General features: G+C 41.8%; 1 long non-coding RNA gene across 1 annotated transcript in view; it reads left to right on the top strand.

The window, feature by feature from the left end:
* Window positions 1-12,807, top strand: part of LOC137217635 (uncharacterized) — a 59,025-nt gene extending 46,218 nt beyond the window's left edge. Inside the window, exon 3 of the long non-coding RNA XR_010940155.1 lies at window positions 12,684-12,807. This is a non-coding gene — a long non-coding RNA (uncharacterized lncRNA). The remainder of the gene's footprint in view (window positions 1-12,683) is intronic.
* Window positions 12,808-17,460: the final 4,653 nt, after the last annotated feature.

The raw sequence follows: 17,460 nt of genomic DNA, 5'->3' as shown, positions 1-17,460 counted from the left end.
TCAAGACATTTGAACTCAGGGCATTAAGAATCATGGTTCTTATTACCGTGATCCTTATGAGGCTGTCTCCTTGTCATCATGTAGGACTTATCCCAAATTACACCCTCTTTAAAAGGCCTTCCCTGATCACTGTAGTTTACATAGCCCCCTTCTTTCTCTCCACAGCCCCCATCCACTCTTTATTCAGTTACTCTCTCATTTCTTTATTTGTTTTCACAGAACTTATCACTATCAGTTTAATGCCCTCCCAGTTCTCCTTTAAGCCCCTCTAGAAAGGGACTTTGTCTGCAGTTCAGCCCAGCCTGCCCAGAATGTTGCTGGGGCTTTAAATATTTGTGGAAAGTGTCAACAACTGGGTCAACATTTCTCCTGTCCCCCTGCTTCACTTGAGCCAGTCCCTTTGGATCTTCTCATTTGTCTATGAAAACGGGTCCTCTCTATGATACCCTTTGGCAGAGACACTGTATTACGAAGGAGGCGTTGGTTGTAGGGTGAGCCAAATTCTGTGAGAACTCCCTGGAAGGAATGTCCATGATCCAGCGGGGTTGGGTAGGGGTGCTGATCCTGGAAATCCTAATGGCTCATGTCTGGGAACAGAACGATCAGGGCCACCTATGCATTGAGAACAGAGACCTACAACTGCAGATGTATTATGCTGTTAGTTCTAGAGAAGATCAAATTTTCGTGTCTCATAGACAGTTTCCATGATCAGAAATTTGATCTCCAATTGAAGATGTTTTCTTGAGACACAATTAGTAGAGACTGCTAAATTTTATCCCTATAGACAAAGTATTACAGTCTTGACGTGGGGTTATTCAACTGTACCAGAATGTCTTATCATCCCACCTCATGTCTGGCACTCAGTATACTCTTAGTAGGTATTAGTTAGATGAATAAATAAACATAGCCACTCAATAGAAGCTGGGTCTGGCCTGCCTATGACATTATTCAGCTGTGCAATCTAGATCAGGGTTTGGCAAACTACAGCCCAGAGGCCAAGCCCAAGCCACCACTAGTTTTTGTAAATAAAGCTTTATTGGAACACAGCCATGCTCATTTGTCAAAGTACAGTCATCCCTCGGTATCCTTAGGGGATTAGGTCCAAGACCCCCGTGGATACCAAGATCTGAGGATGCTCAAGTCCCTTATATAAAATTGCATTGTACTTGCATATGACATACACACATCCTCCCATATACTTTAAATCATCTCTAGATATAATACCTGACACAATGTAAATGCTATGTAAATAGTTGTAAATGCAGTGTAAAGGCTATGTAAATAGTAGCCGGTGTGCAGCAAATTCAAGTTTTGCTTTTTGGAACTTTCTGGAATTTTTTTTGTGTGTGGATATTTTAGATCTGTGATTGGTTGAATCTGTGAATGTAAAAACCACAGATATCGATGGCCAACTGTATTGCCTCTCACACTACAGTGACAGAGCTGAGAAGGTGTGGCAGAGACCATAGGGCCCACAAAGCCTAAACTATTTACTATCTGGCCCTTTACAGGAAAAGTTTGCTGAGCCCTGGGCTAGAGAATCTCACTTAACTTCTCTGGGCATTGATCGTGTCATTTGTAAAATGAGTCGAATGGACTCAGTGGTGTCCAAGAGCCTTTTAAGAACTCGTGTCTGAATTCCTTGGAATTTAAGACACTGTGTCCATAAAGAAAGCTCAGAGTGATACAGACTTAAGGTTACACTCATTGTCTTCTTAGAAAACATGTGATTTCAAGAAGTAAAGTTCTCATTAAATAGACATAAAGATTTTACCGCACACATCTTGAAGACATGCAGAGCATTGCAGGTTGAGTTCATTTCTACGGTTTGGTGTTTAGTGCTTGGAGAAGAGACTTACTATGCTGCTTACTACCATCTCACTGCTTTCCCCAACAGCTTTACTAAAGTGAAGTGTCACTTTACTTTTTAAAGTGACGCTGATAAGTGGGTTTGCTTACGATCTGTAATGCTCTAAGTGTAGGTCTGGCATATTGAGTTAAGAGGTGAAAAATAGGGGCTTCCCTGGTGGCGCAGTGGTTGAGAGTCCACCTGCCGATGCAGGGGACATGGATTCGTGCCCTGGTCCCGGAAGATTCCACATGCCATGGAGCAGCTGGGCCCGTGAGCCATGGCCGCTGAGCCTGCGCGTCCGGAGCCTGTGCTCCGCAACGGGAGAGGCCACAGCAGTGAGAGGCCCGCATACCGCAAAAAAAAAAAAAGAGGTGAAAAATAATGTTAAATATGACATTAAGATCCCAGTTGAATTTCCTTGACTTACTGTGAGGTCATTTATGGGCCAGATAAGGAAATTATTAGTTGCTACATATGGCTGGAGAAAAATTCTAAGTTAGAATCAGTTACATTATCTTGATTGGTTTTCTTGTTTTGGTTTAAATTATAAATGCTTAAATAAATAAAAGCCTCATGGATACCTTTCAAAGACTATTAGTTCTGTCAAAATTTTGTTCAGGTCATAAAGTTTGCATTGGGTATTTTTTTTCCATACTTGCCTTCCTTTTCCTTAGCTACTCCTAATACTAATGGCTGCACCCTATATCCCAGGGCACAGAGTATGAACATCGGTGTCAAATCATGTAGTCAAGGGTTCCTAACAAACTGAGCAAAAAGTAGAATACATTGATTTTTAAGTGAGGGTAAGCAATAAGTTTCAATTCAGGGACTCTGTCCCTCATTCATTAAACATTTATTGAGTGTCTATTATGTGGCAGTTCTGTGCCAGGAGCTGGAATCTCTATTTTATGTTATCTTTCATAGATTGCAAATCTATAGCTATTTAGAGATTTCACACCATGATCCCACTTGATTTTCACCCCAAATTTGGGAGGGAATCAGAAAAAGAATTCTGTCCACTGCTAAGGTTTCTGTGGGACCGCTCTGAAGGAATACCGGAATGATGGAGTAAAGAGGTCAGCCTAACCTGGTACTCCTGGAGAAGTTCCATCTTCCCTCAGGCAACTTTCTTTATATGGGATCTCAGTGTGATCTGAGGAAGGCCAAGCACCTAGTTGACCTGAGGATGGGGAATAGACAAAGGGTAGCGACCTTTCTCTGGGGCAGGGTGCCCTCTGCATAAAAGAGGACTGATTCCTAATTCACACCCTCCTCTGTTTCCCAGATCCAAGCAGGAGGCTGGGTTCTCAGCTCACAGTGAGAGGGGCCCTCTGAGTCTACATAATACCCAGATCACTTTGGTCCTTGCCTAACACCCCACTCCTGACCAAACTCAAAGAGCTTTTTCTCCTTTGGGTGTGAAGTGGTAGGATTGGGGTCTATGAAATATGAAAGTACTTTGCAAATCATCCTTCACTGTTTGATGGTGACCTGACAGTAATAGAAATAGCATCTTGGACCTGCCAAAAGGTAACTCTTTCCTTTGGATAAGAAATTCTCTCTCTAACGTCCTGATCTGTGAAATAGGGAGTTGGACTAGATTATCTTTGAGGTGTTTCCCAATTCTTACTTGCCACAATTTTTGGACTTAGGTTTGATTCCCAAATTAACTCAGTTTATACAGGGCTCACAATATAGAGATATCACTGTAGCAGGTGCTGTCACAGCAGTGCCTATTCCTATCTCCTTGGCACTCACTGTCTCTGCTGGCTTTGCTGCAAGCACCTGTCACTCTCTGCCAGAGGCTTTCATCTGGCTGCCGAGACACACTTGGCTGGAAATGCAGGGGAGTTAAACTCCCCAGGAGCGATCCTCGACTAATGCCAAATGTGAGCTGAGGAAAGATATTGCAGCACTGTCGTCTCTTGGGGGAGACATCTCTGAAGAGGGTTCTCAGTTATCCACAGCAGTAACTTGTCGGTTAATGCACACTGTTTTAGATTCCTTCCCTTCCCTCTTTTATGTCACCTCCCAAATAAACCGCTTGCACTCAGATTCTTATCTTAAGGTATGCTTCCAGGGGAACCCAACCTAGTACCAGTCCCAGACAAGTTCTACTGTGATTCATCATGTTAATTCACAGTGTCAGTTTCTTGAGGAATGTATTTTATTTGCCATGCCTAGGGTTGCCAGATCAAGCAAATAAAAATACAGGACTCCAGTTACATCTGAATTTCAGATAATATCAAATAATTGTTTAGTCTGAGTATGTCCCATCCCAAATATTACCTGGGATATATTTATACTAAAAAATTCATTGTTTATTGGAAATTCAAATATAATGGGAGTCCTCTATTTTATCTGTCATCCTTAATCCCAACTTTCATTGGGAGAATTGGGCATTACAGCTAGGCAGAATTCCAGAGCTGAGGAGAAGGTGGAGGGTGACTGAGACTGGCTTGCAAGATGCAAAATGTGGAAGGAGTGAGGCAGACCTACATAGCAGTGCCCAGGGATAAAGCCAGGTCAGGAACCAAATAGCAGATGGATGTGGGGCGGTGGATAAGGGATTATCGATTCGAAGGGCTCAGGCAGGGAGACAAAACTGCAGCCTGCAGTCTCAAACACTGCGGGGAGGGGATGCTGAAGTCACTGCACTTGCCCAGACAGTATTCATTTCTCTAGCCCTACTGCCTAACACAATGCCTGGGTCACTCTCGGTACTCAGTAGACATTGAATGAATGATAGGGAAGGAAGATGGATGGAAATAGCAAATTCTGCCATTGTGAGTTTTATGGAGAACGGTGCCCACTGAAAAATGCACAGAACCTTTTAGAGCAATGACTTGCATCTGATTGTAGATGCATAGAAAACATGAATTGCTATGTGAATTCTACGTAATGAGCTTTTGTAATCCTTTCCTCATTTTTCATTGCAGGTACAATTCAGCTTAAATCTTTCATGGCTAGACAGGTTTTTGAATGCCACTTGTAGGTTCCAGGCTAATTTACTTAATAGCCGACTTATCTGAACCTTGAACAATATTACTGGGAGCATTTAGATTGAGAGAAAGAGTTTGGGAGGAAAATTTCCCCTTCAATTTCAAAAGGCTGTAATCAATTTATGTTTTTAATGACATTTCCTTTACTTTCTGCAGCAAGGATAAACTCTCATTCTGTGTCAGTTATTTCTAACTATAAGTTCAAGGTTGAAAAAGACTGGTCTTATTCTCAGCAAGCTGTGTGATATTTTCCTTATTCTTTTACAGAGAAAACAAAGGAAAATAGAAAAATAAATGACAGTGTGTAGATAACAGAAAAGTAGTGCCGACATTTCCTCAATTTTCATTAAAGTCAGCTTTTATTGTTACTAGAGAAAAACATTTTTACAAAACACCAACTAGGCTGCTCTCCAAAGGGTGACTTTAACTTAAAATAACTTATTCTGTGGATGATGTATTTTTATTTTTTATTATTTATTATTTTTATTTTTTTTTTGCGGTACGTGGGCCTCTCACTGTTGTGGCGTCTCCCGTTGCGGAGCACAGGCTCCGGATGCGCAGGCTCAGCGGCCATGGCTCACTGGCCCAGCCGCTCCGCGGCATGTGGGATCCTCCCAGACCGGGGCACGAACCCGTGTCCCCTGCATCGGCAGGTGGACTCTCACCCACTGCGCCACCAGGGAAGCCCGATGATGTATTTTTATTTTATTTTATTTTTTTAAAAATAGATCCGCCTTTGTTTCCTTTTCTTTTCTTTCTTCCTTTCTTCCCTCCTTCCTTCCTTCCTTCCTTCCTTCCTTCCTTCCTTCCTTCCTTCCTTTCTCTCTCTCTCTCTCTCTCTCTTTCTTTCTGCGCTGGGTCTTCATTGCTGCGCACGGGCTTTCTCTAGTTGTGGTGAGCGGGGGCTGCTCTTCGTTGCGGTGCATGGGCTTCTCATTGCGGTGGCTTCTCTTGTTGCGGAGCACGGGCTCTAGAGGCTCAGGCTTCAGTAGTTGTGGCGCACATGCTTAGTTGCTCCGTGACATGTGGGATCTTCCTGGACCAGGGCTCGAACCCGTGTCCCCTGTACTGGCAGGCGGATTCTTAACCACTGTGCCACCAGGGAAGCCCCATGATGTATTTTTAGTGTTAACATGTTCATTTCATGTTAACACCATGTCAGCCACATGAGAAGGGTAGAAATTTGTATAAAGAGGAGTACTAAAAATGAACCTAGGAATTCAAAATAATATGTATTTTAATGTAAATTTAAAGATGTACTTGTTCTTAGCATTCTATCAAAAATAAAAGTTTCCCCAGGTGCTGTAGAGCCAATGATATTACTTTGAGATTTATTGTACCAACTCTGTGTGATATTGTCATGAAAATTTGTTTAAAAAAAAAAGTAAAAGGAGGTCTCCTGTTTCTAAGAGTAGCAGGGTTGTTCAGACCAATTCTCTAGATAAAATACTTTTTTAAAAGCTTAAAATTACTGATGAGCTGACAAAAGTACAAAAGTGAAGGAAGAGATAAAATAACAAGTGTTGGTGAGGATGTGCGGAATTGGAACCCTTGTGCACTGCTGGGGGGAAAGAAAAGTGGTGCAGCTGCTGTATGAGATAGTTTGCTAGTTCCTCAAAAAGTTAAACATAGAAATACCCTGTGATCCAGCAATTCTATTCCTAGGTATATATTCAAAAGCATTGAAAGCAGAGACTCAAACAGATTCTTACACACCAGTGTTCATAACAGCATTAGTCACAATATCCAAAAGATGGAAACAACCCAGGGGTCCATCAGCAGATGAATGATAAACAAAATGTGGTCTGTGCATACAGTGGGATATATTCATCCATAAAAAGGAATGAAATTCTCATACATGTTACAACATGGATGAAGTTTGAAAACATTATGTTAAGTGAAATAAGCCAAAGACAAAAGAACAAATACTCTATGGTTTCACTTATATGAGGTACTTTAGAATAGGCAAATTCATAGAGACAGAAAGTAGAAAGGTGGTTACTAGGGGCTGGGGGAGGGGGTGATGGAGAGTTATTGTTGAATGGGTACAGAATTTCTTTGGGGGATGATGAAAAAGTTCTAGAAATGGATAGTAGTGCTTGTTGCACATTGTGAATGTACTAATGTCACTGAATTGTAAACTGAAAAATGGTTTAAATGGTAAGTTTTATGTTATGTATATTTTACCACAATAAAAGAAAAAAAAATGAAGGAAAAAATGAGAAAACTGGCAGGTAAATGAGCACAGAAACTGCTTTTGACCGGAGGGCATGTGCCATTTCTCAGAAAATTAGGACCTTTTCTTTACAGCCTCCAACCGCAAGAGAGACAGAAATCAAAGCCCAGTGTCTTTTTGTTGAGTTTTTAATATCCATCTTCATTCATTTTATCCTGAATGTGTTCATGACGCTTTCTGAATCAGAGACAGACTGTCATTAGTGTTATTTACCTAATAATCACTGCATTGGTCCCCTTGCCCCAGACCTTACCCCTGGGGCATCACATGAAAGCCAGATGGAAAAGTCCTATATGAGGGACCAGATAATCCACAGGTGAGGAATGAAGAAAAATGGGTTTTCTTTGCTTGTAAACAAGAGAAAGAGGCCGCTGCCTCCCCTTCTTCTTTCAAAAAGAGGGAATAAAACTTTGGCTCCTTGGAGACAGGATGAAAGGATCCTAGGTTCTTACCCTAACCTTCTGGAATGTAGTGAAATCTTTTCAGGGACCGCATAAGCCTGAATGTCTCTGGCTCTCCAAGGCCCTGAGCCTCATTTTCCCTTGAAATGTAAACACATACCCCAAAAGTTAAGTCCATCTGTCTGGAGTTCTCTCAGTGTGTACCTAGTTCTTAATTACCTTCCCAAGGGTTGCTCTTAGCTCAGCATCGCAAGTTTTCAGCAAAATTTATTCAGGAACACAAAAATATTTTCTCTACACCGTACACTGTTGAAGAACGCATTTTAAAAATTTTGATAAAGTTCGGTTTATCAATTCTTTGTATAATACTACTTAAGAATGCTTTTCCCGTAAGGTCAGGAACAGGAAAGGATTTCCACTCTCACCACTTCTATTCAACATTATACTGGAGGTTCTAACCAGTACATTAAAGCAAGGCGGGGGTGGGCGGTGTGGGGAGAAGGATTCGAAAGGGAAGAAGTAAAACTGATTTCATTTGCAGGTCACATGATCAGCTATGTAGAAAATCCTAAAGTGTCTACAAAAAGCATACTAGAATGGTCAGTGAGTTTAGCAAGTTGAACACAAGTCCCTGCAACGGAAGGCAGAGCGCGATAGCTGCTTTTACAGAGGTACCATGTCCTTTAGAAGTACCCAGGTGGGGAGATTAATTCTCCTGGAGAAAGTGGAAGACATCATAGGAAATGGGCTATGAATCCGGTGTTTGGGGAAGGATTGATTTTGGTCAGGAAGAAGAGAATTTGTGGTCTAATGGGAGGGAACAGAAAAAAACCAAATGTCTGGAGGTGGAAAATCACAGGGAGCTCATTGCATTCTTTAATATAATTGACATGGAAAGTATGAGAAAGGGCCAGAAAGCAAGGTTGGAAAGAGATGGCAGAGGCCTTGAATGTCAGACCCAGAATTAAGGACTTTATCTGAGCAGCTCTAAATAATTCTCAACACCTTCCTTTAGATGAGTATAAAATTATTTTCTCAGCTTTAAAATAGTATTCTTGGGCTTCCCTGGTGGCACAGTGGTTAAGAATCCACCTGCCAATGCAGGGGACACGGCTTTGAGTCCTGGTCCAGGAAGATCCCACATGCCGCGGAGCAACCAAGCCCATGAGCCACAACTACTGAGCCTGCGCTTTAGAGCCCACGTGCCACAACTACTGAAGCCCGTGTGCCTAGAGCCCGAGCTCCACAACAAGAGAAGCCACCACGATGAGAAGCCCACACACCACAACGAAGAGTAGCCCCCGCTTGCTGCAACTAGAGAAAACCCACGCACAGCAGCAAGGACCCAATGCAGCCAAAAATAAATAAATTGAATAAATAAATAATTAATTTTAAAAAAATAGTAGTCTTCTTTTTCTATTGGCTAGTCAAAAAGGGTGATTATGTTCATAAGTAAAGTCACTCAAAGTGTACCTTTAGGTTTTTTTTTTTTTGCAGTGCGCGGGCCTCTCACTGTTGTGGCCTCTCCCGTTGTGGAGCACAGGCTCCGGACGCGCAGGCTCAGCGGCCATGGCTCACAGGCCCAGCCGCTCCGCGGCATGTGGGATCCTCCCGGACCGGGGCACGAACCCATGTCCGCTGCATCGGTAGGCAGACTCCCAACCACTACGCCACCAGGGAAGCCCTACCTTTAGTTTTTTAAACTAAGCAAAATAATCCAATTTTATGTAAAAACATAAAATGAAAATATGAAATGTAATCTTTCAAATCCGCTGCTCTTGGGTATTTATCATCTTTCTCTCTCATCCTCGAATATAAGGTCTTTGAGGGTAGCAACATGTGATCTAAGTCTTTCATATTTGCCATTGCACAGCCCACTCGGTAGGCGTTTAATAAATCCTTGGTATCCAGCTGTAATGTAAAAGTGCAGCAATTCAGTGAGTGTTTCCAAGTTGAAAAAAAAGGAAAGAAGAATCCACAGCACCCAGCCAGGGAATAAATATGGGAGATAGGCTAGACATAAAGAGAGTTTATTTCCTGAAGCTCCTGCTTCTGGGACCCAGCGCTCAAGTGGAGGGTCTTTCCCCTCTCCAGGCCACGTTGAGCACCCTGGACAGTTCCCAAGGCACACAGCTTCCTCCTCCTACAATCCAGTCCATAGAGGGGGACGTGGTTTACACATCTCAGAACACCATTCTGCTTTATTAAAAACTCTTTCTTATCCTGAAGGAAATGGGATGCAGCACCCTTCTTTCCCTGCCCACTCAATACCCTTTCCCATAGGAACCTCAAAGCACAAACCTCAACCCTTCAGAGACTGACCCCTCCATAGTAACTTCCACAATAAGCCCTGGAGTGGACAGACAGCCATACTGACACACTGTACCATGTGAGGAACTCACTTTCCTCTTGATCACACCAGCTCCTACTCAGAAAGGAAATTCTGAGGCTCTGAAGGCTGTTCCTTCTCCCAAGACAACTTCCCCATTGCAGGGTTTCTTCTAGGCATGCCAGTCTTCTTTTTTTTTTATAAATTTATTTATTCATTTATTTATTTCTGGCTGCGTTGGGTCTTTGTTGCTGTGCGCAGGCTTTCTCTAGTTGCGGTGAGTGGGGGATACTCTTTGTTGCGGTGCGCAGGCTTCTCATTGCAGTGACTTCTCATTGCAGAGCACGGGCTCTAGGCGTGTGGGCTTCAGTAGTTGTGGCATGAGGGCTCAGTAGTTGTGGCTCGCGGGCTCCACACCACTGGCTCAGTAGTTGTGGCGCATGGGCTTAATTGCTCTGCAGCATGTGGGATCTTCCCAGACCAGGGCTCGAACCCACGTCCCCTGCACTGGCAGGCAGATTCTTAACCACTGCACCACCAGGGAAGTCCTTTGCCAGTCTTCTTTTTTATTTATTTGTTTATTTTTTTTGGCAGTCTTCTTAATGAGAAGATGTCCACCACCACCTGTGGACTGACTGATCTGTATTTTTTGTTTTGAAACCATGCGCCTAATTTTCTCAGTGTTGAATTTAAATAGATTGCTATTATTGTATTTACAGGCATACCTTATTTTATTGCACTTCACAGGTATTGCATTTTTTTACAAACCGAAGATTTAGAGCAACCCTGTGTTGTCAGATGATGGTTAGCATTTTTTTAGCAATAAACTGTTTTTAATTAAGACATGCACATTGGTTTTTTTTAGACATAATGCTATTGCACACTTAATAGACTACAGTATAGTGTAAGCATCACTCTTATATGTACTAGGAAACCAAAAAATTCATGACTTGCTTTATTGTGATATTTGCTTTATTTCCGTGGTCTGGAACCAAACCCACATCTCCGAGGTCTGCCTGTATGTGTGTGTGTTTGTTTGTGTGTGTTTGTGTGTGTGTGTTTGTGTGTCTGTGTGTGTGTTTGTGTGTGTGTGTGTGTGTCTGTGTGTTTGTGTGTATGTGTGTACATACAGATTGATTGATTATAAGGAGTCGGCTCCCATGATTATGGAGGCTGAGAAGTCCCATGACCTGCCATCTGCAAGCTGGGGACCCAGGAGAGCCAGTGGTGCAGTTCCAGTCCAAGGTCAGGAGAAGGCCCATGTCCCAGTTCGGAAACAGTCAGGTGGAGAGTGAATTCTCCCTTGAATGAGGCCCACCCACACTGGGGAAGGTGATCTGCTTTATTCAGTCTATGGGTTGAGATGTTAATCATCTCATCTAGAAGCACCTCACAGATACACCCAAAATAATGTTTAACCAGATATCTGGGCATCCCTTGGCCCAGTCAAGTTGACACATACAATTAACCGTCACAAATAGTGAGCGGTTTGCAAATGTAAATGTGGAGTTTGTATTCCCCACTTTATTTACTTATTTATTTTGGCCATGCATGGCTTATGGGATCTTAGTTCCCCAACAGGGATTGAACCCGGACCCCAGCAGTGAAAGCTCTGAGTCCTAACCGGTGGACCTATATTCCCCACTTTGAATGTGTCTCCATTAAGGCAAATCGAATTGGCCACCTGCATATGAGTCCTAGGGTTCACCCACAGCCTTGACTATTTACCTACCACCTGTGTTTGGCATGAGCCTATCTCCAATGTAAATAACATTCCTCCTGTTTTGAAAAACTTCACGAAAGAATTGGGTCTAGAGCAGTGGTTTCAACCCGGGTGATTCTACCTCCCAGTGGATATTTGGCAATGGCTGGAGACATTTTTAGTTGTCACAACTGGAGGTGCTACTGGCATTTAGTGGGTAGAGGCCAGAAATTCTGCTAAACATCCCCCAGTGTACAGGGCAGCCCTGCAACAAAGAAGTATCCAGCCGAAAATGTCAGTAATGCTGAGGTTGAGAAATCCTGGTCTAGAGAAAAGGAGACATTCCATAGCACTCAACACAATGTGCCCCAAATGTCCCCGTCTGTGTCATGGGAAGCCAGTGCTTTCTGAAAGCTTTCTGAATCAGCATCTTCCCACTGAGTTTAAATTACTCGGTAGGATCTAGCATTAACACTGGCAACTTCGAATGGCTTTAAGGCAGGCATGTTAAATCTCAAATTTGGATGAAACACAAGCAAGCCATGTGAGAAGTTCACAGCACTTTGAAACCTAGGAGAGCTGTGAGAATTGCATGCAGGTGTGGCTTCATTCCAGCTCATAGTGCCAAATAGCCCATAGTGAGTTCTCAGATGGGTGGAGCAAATATTCATTTTCATCAGAGGCAAATGCTGAAATTGCAGTTATGGGCCTCTTTAGAAGGTGCCGCTTTATTCCCAGTGTAACATTGCTTCGATTCTAACTGCACAGGGTTGTCCTGATTCATAGGGGTCAGTGGCAGAGCTCTGATCATCAATCTTGTTTCTTGACTTGTCGATTTATGTGCTCCGTGCCAAACCTGATTGCTTTTTTTCTGAAACGAGTAACCTGTGAATCTTTGCTCATGGTCAGGAAAAAAGTCCCTGTTAATAATTTACAAAAGACAGAGCTCGTCCTCTTTTGCATCCTCAAATCTCTCAAAGCACGTGATTGTCTCAGCATATCTGGTTTCCAAGTAGCTGAGTGATGAAATACGATTGGCCTCGCAGCATCGATTCCTCCTCTCCTTCCCCCTCACTCTTCTTGTCTAGCAGTTGTTTGTTGTGATACAAACATTCTTCTTATAAAGGACTCAAAAGCCGAGTTCTTTCTCTCCATCTTTAGGCAGAGGTGAGCTGATTTGGCTTGCTACCATGGGTGAGGATCTTGAAGGAGAAACTTGGCTGAACTTCTCCATTCCCTGGGACTTCGGCAAGGCAGTAGAGGATGAAGGAGCACACCTATGCCCGTGAGTAATAGTCCTCAAGTGCAAATATCAAGGGGCTTATCATTGCTTTTGGAGATTAGCTCATGTTTTTCGGTAGGGTGAATTTTTTTGCACAAGGGTTGAAAGCCATGTGTCAGAATTATATAAGAATGATGCCTTTGATACAAAAGTGATGAGATGCTTCTGAGTTTTTGTCCCGGTAATTCTAATATTTCAAAAGAATATTGCAGGTGAGGTGGGAATATCCTGTAAAAGAAAAGTACAAAACTGTACACTACTCTGGTTATTTCCTTAAGACTCAATGTCCAGAGGCATTTTGGGGAAAACAGAAACTGGTATCAGCTGCTCGTCCTTATATATGGTATTATAATAGGGTATAATTCTGTAAACTTTTGATTGCACTTTTTGCAAGGGAAATTGGATTGTGCTGTGTTTATTTTCTTTTAAAAAGGTATCTTCTCAGAGAAAAATGTATCTGTCTGGATGAAAAGTTTTGATTTTTAAACAGAAAATGCTATGTTGCCTATGCAAATTGGTGTGTGTTTAATCGCTTCTTTGTGTTCAGTGGTCTTGATAAAGAAGTTTTGCTCTTTTGAGAAAAATCAGCGTTTTACAGCAAGTTCAGATCATTGCTGAGTGGCTTATGGTTTATATAAATATGGAATTCTTTCTCGAGGTTGTCAAAGTTTCAAGTCTGAGAAATTTGTCAGTGATGAGTACATTTCGGAGTGCTGATTGGAAGGTTTCCAGTCATTCTGCTCTTTAATGCTTCCTCATTAATCACCGGCACTGTGTATTTTAAGCCACTTACGAATTTGTTTAAATGCTATTCTTTCAGTAGACTCTATGATTATTGAGTGTTTAAGCATTGCAGTGGGAACATTGTGTGGAGGCCCAAGTATAAAGGAACTGCCACAGGTTAAAGAAGCTCTCCAAATGGATAAAATTCATTACCCTTGAATTTTACTACTTGGGACTTTGAGCCAAATAATTTTTAGAGGCGCCATAATTTTCCACGACAGTAATCACTTGGTGGCACTCTTTGTTTTAAAACAGTTTAACTCATTTGCATGAGTGCCGGTGAAACCTCTTTCTGTTATGTAGTTCACTGTAAGGAAAATTTAGAAATTGATGTTGTCCTTATGTGGGACTAAAACACACAAAACGGTCGACATTTTGGAACTAGCAACGATGATCCCTCAAAACTACTGTTTGCTTGTGACATAATTTCATTGGATAACTTTCCTTTTTAGTACACACATTTTCCTGCTGATTTCATACTTGAAGGATGAAATGATTGAATATTTGGGCTAAGGAAAGGGACTCCTTAAGACATAGGGTCCTGAGACTTGTGTCTCTTTCTTGCCTGGTCAATAACATAAAAAGAAATAGATTCAGCTTCCAAGCATATTGTTTATGAGTTTGGGAGAAAGTAGGTAATAAAAGAGAGAAGAAATATTTTAAATCAAAATACTAAAGCCAAACTACTGAATTCCAATTTGATGGTTTGTTGGCCATAGTTTTAACTCCATGCATCCACTGAAAAGTCTAGTATGTCTTGTTTTATTAGAATTAATGCTAGGTATATCTCTAAAGACTGAAGTTCTATGTTATCCCTGGATGTGCTCAGTCATTAGATGATTCAGGTTAGTGCATTATTAATTTTATTATATATATATAATTCTATTTTATTTTTATGACTCAACGTAAAAAGCAGCCATTATTATAACTTCAGCTCATGTCTCCCGTGGAGGATGCTCTGAAGTATAGAAGTATGTAAATGTGGTTCAAGATTCAGTGAATGGGGGTAATTTTCATAGAGCAACAAGTGATGCTCAGTTGAGTCCCACGTCTGCTGCTGGCTTCACAGGAATAAGATCTAAAATCCTGAGTCTGTCCTCCATTCAAGCAGTGCAGTGTTCGCAGACTAGTGGTCCCTGCACCCCTCATCCATGTGCCTCATTGCTGATCTGAAGGAGTTATCATAAGACTGATGTGAGGAGGAGAATGGTTCACTTCCTGAAGTTTTATATTCCTTCAAAATTAACGTGATTTGAGATTGTTTTTGTTGTTGATTAGAGAGCAACTGGTCCCTTTGCCCAGGAGAGCAGCCACAGAGGATGCTTAGGACTATGGTTTCTGGAACCAGCCTGACCTGGGTGTGTGCTCTGGTGCCTTCTCTTATTGGCTGTATGACTTTGGGCAAGTTCGTCAGTTTCATTAAACCTCAGTCCCCACATCTGTAAAGAGAGGATAATATCTACCTCGTGTGGTTGGAGGGGTAAGTGAGTTACTATAGGGACAGCCCCTAGCACAGTGCCTGGCTCATCCAATTATCTAATTTCCAATGATGATTCTTATTGTTAGTACTAGTAGCAGTGATAGTGAAGCCTTTCAAAAGCAACCTTGCTTGCAGGTCTTTAAGTCTGAGTGAAAGGTATAGATTATATTGCTATATCAATCTTTTAATAGGAAGAGTGATTCTTTTAGGACTTGGGAAAAGGAGTGAGTACAGGAGGATAGGAGGGAGTTTAGTACTTCTATGCAATTTCTTTGGTTTTTAAGCACAAAGCTTGGTAGAAAGTATAGTGAAAACATTAGTGAATTTGAAACAGGAGTGAAAAAATGGGATAAGTTTATTTCAGTTCAACAAATACTTATTGAGGATCTACCAATGTACTAATTGCTGGAGTACAAAGATAAAAGTCAAGGCTGTAATGAGAAGCTACAACACACCTAACAGAATGGCAAAAATGAAAAATGCTGGCAATGCCAAGTGCTAGGAAGGATGTGGAACAACTGAAAGTCTCATACATTATAGCAGCAAAACAGTATCGCTTTTGGAGACCACTTGTTGATTTCTCATAAAGCTAAGTATACAGTTGCCGTAAGCCCATATGATCCCACTCCTGGGTATTTACCCTAGAGAAATGAAAACTCACGTTCACAGAAAAACCTTTCACAAATGTTTATAGCAGCTGTATTCGAAATTGCCCCAAACTGGAAACACCCCATATATCCTTCAGTGGATGAATGGATAAACAAGCTGCATTAAATCCTCACAATGAAATACTACTCAGCAATAAAAAGGAACAAACTATTGATATACATAACAATTTGGATGAATGTCAGACACGTTACGCTGAGTGAAAGAAGCCAGTTTCAAAAGGTTACATACTGTCTGGTTCTATTTGTATGACAGTCTCAAAAAGACAAAAGTACAGTGACAGAGAACAGATCAATGGGTTCCAGGGGTTAGAGGTGGAAGGAGTGTGTGATAGTGCCTTGTGTGACAGAACTATTCTGTATCCTAATTGTGGTCATGGTTGCAGGAATCTATACATGTGATAACATTTATAGAACTATATGTCCAAAAAAGGTCAATTTTAGTATGTGATAATTTAAAGCATAAAAAATGAGAAAACAGAGTTCTTGTCCTTGAGGAGTTCACAGGTGCAATGAGGGACAAACACAAACACAAATAATTACAGTACAGTGGAGTGAATGTAGTAATTGTAACCTGCTGAGAGCAGTTACCAACAATCTTGACGTGCCGCACTGGCATACCATGACTGGGTCACAAGTGTACCTAGATGGTGCTGCACAAGGACTGTGGTGGCCTGAGACCCAGGCCATGCGCAGCCTTATGCATTTACCCTCAGCCATTTTCTATGTGTACCAAGATGTGAAAAAGTTTGGGAAGGCCTGGCTTAGGATATTATGAGGGCACAGGGGAAGACCACTTTGCCTGGTTGCTTGGGAGGAGATGGGTACCGAAGAGGCTTCATAGGGGAGATAATACCTGCAGTGGGAATTGAAGGATAAGAGGGAGATAGCTAGGCAAAAGAGAGCTCCTCCAGGGGAGTGGGAGGGCATTCCAAGCGAGCCATTCCTTGCCTGAAAAAGGCACAGAGGAGAGAAAGACTGGGGTGTGAGTTGGGAACTCTAGGGTATTCAAAATTATAGGAATACAGAGTGAACAGATTTATAGATAGACTTGTATAATAAAGGAACATTTTGTTTTCTGATAGTAGATTTTGAGCATATTTAGAGGTGGATGGGGACGAGGCAGCAGAGAGGGCCATTTGATAAAAGAGAAAGGAGGCTGGAGGGATGAGATAATGGGAAGAGGTATAGGGTTCCATCTTAATTGTCAAGTGTTGGAGAACCCTCTTGTAACATGTGGAGCATTACTGAAAGACTCTGCCTTCTGGGAGGATCTTTTCATTCATTCATTTTCATGCATTCATTCATCATCAGTTCATTCCACAAATCTTTATTGAGCACCCACTTGCATGCTAGGCACTATTTTAGGTCCTGGGATTCCAACAGTGAACAAAACAAAGTCCCAGCTTTTATACAGTTGATATTTTACAGGCTAAAGGAGCTCAACTTTGGACAATTTTGAAGTGTAAAGGGCCTCTCAGGTAATAATACCTAGTAGGCAGGAGCTGTAAAGAGCAGTCTGGGCTGAAAATACAAATTGGGACTCACTGGCACAAAGATAGAAATTAGAGCCTGAGAAATTGATTAAATAATCAATTTTTATACCTTAACAAAGCTGGAAAAAAATCTAATTTTTTCACCAAAATTCTCAATGATTTGCCATCAGGACCTGTCCTTATGTGAGAGAAAGGAGAGATGCATCTAGCTGATGCTATAACCCAAAGGTAC

This window comes from Pseudorca crassidens, chromosome X (assembly GCF_039906515.1).
Source record: "Pseudorca crassidens isolate mPseCra1 chromosome X, mPseCra1.hap1, whole genome shotgun sequence".
NCBI lineage: Eukaryota > Metazoa > Chordata > Mammalia > Artiodactyla > Delphinidae > Pseudorca > Pseudorca crassidens.
The sequence above is the reverse complement of the archived record's forward strand: the minus strand, read 5'-3'. Positions and strand labels throughout refer to the sequence as shown.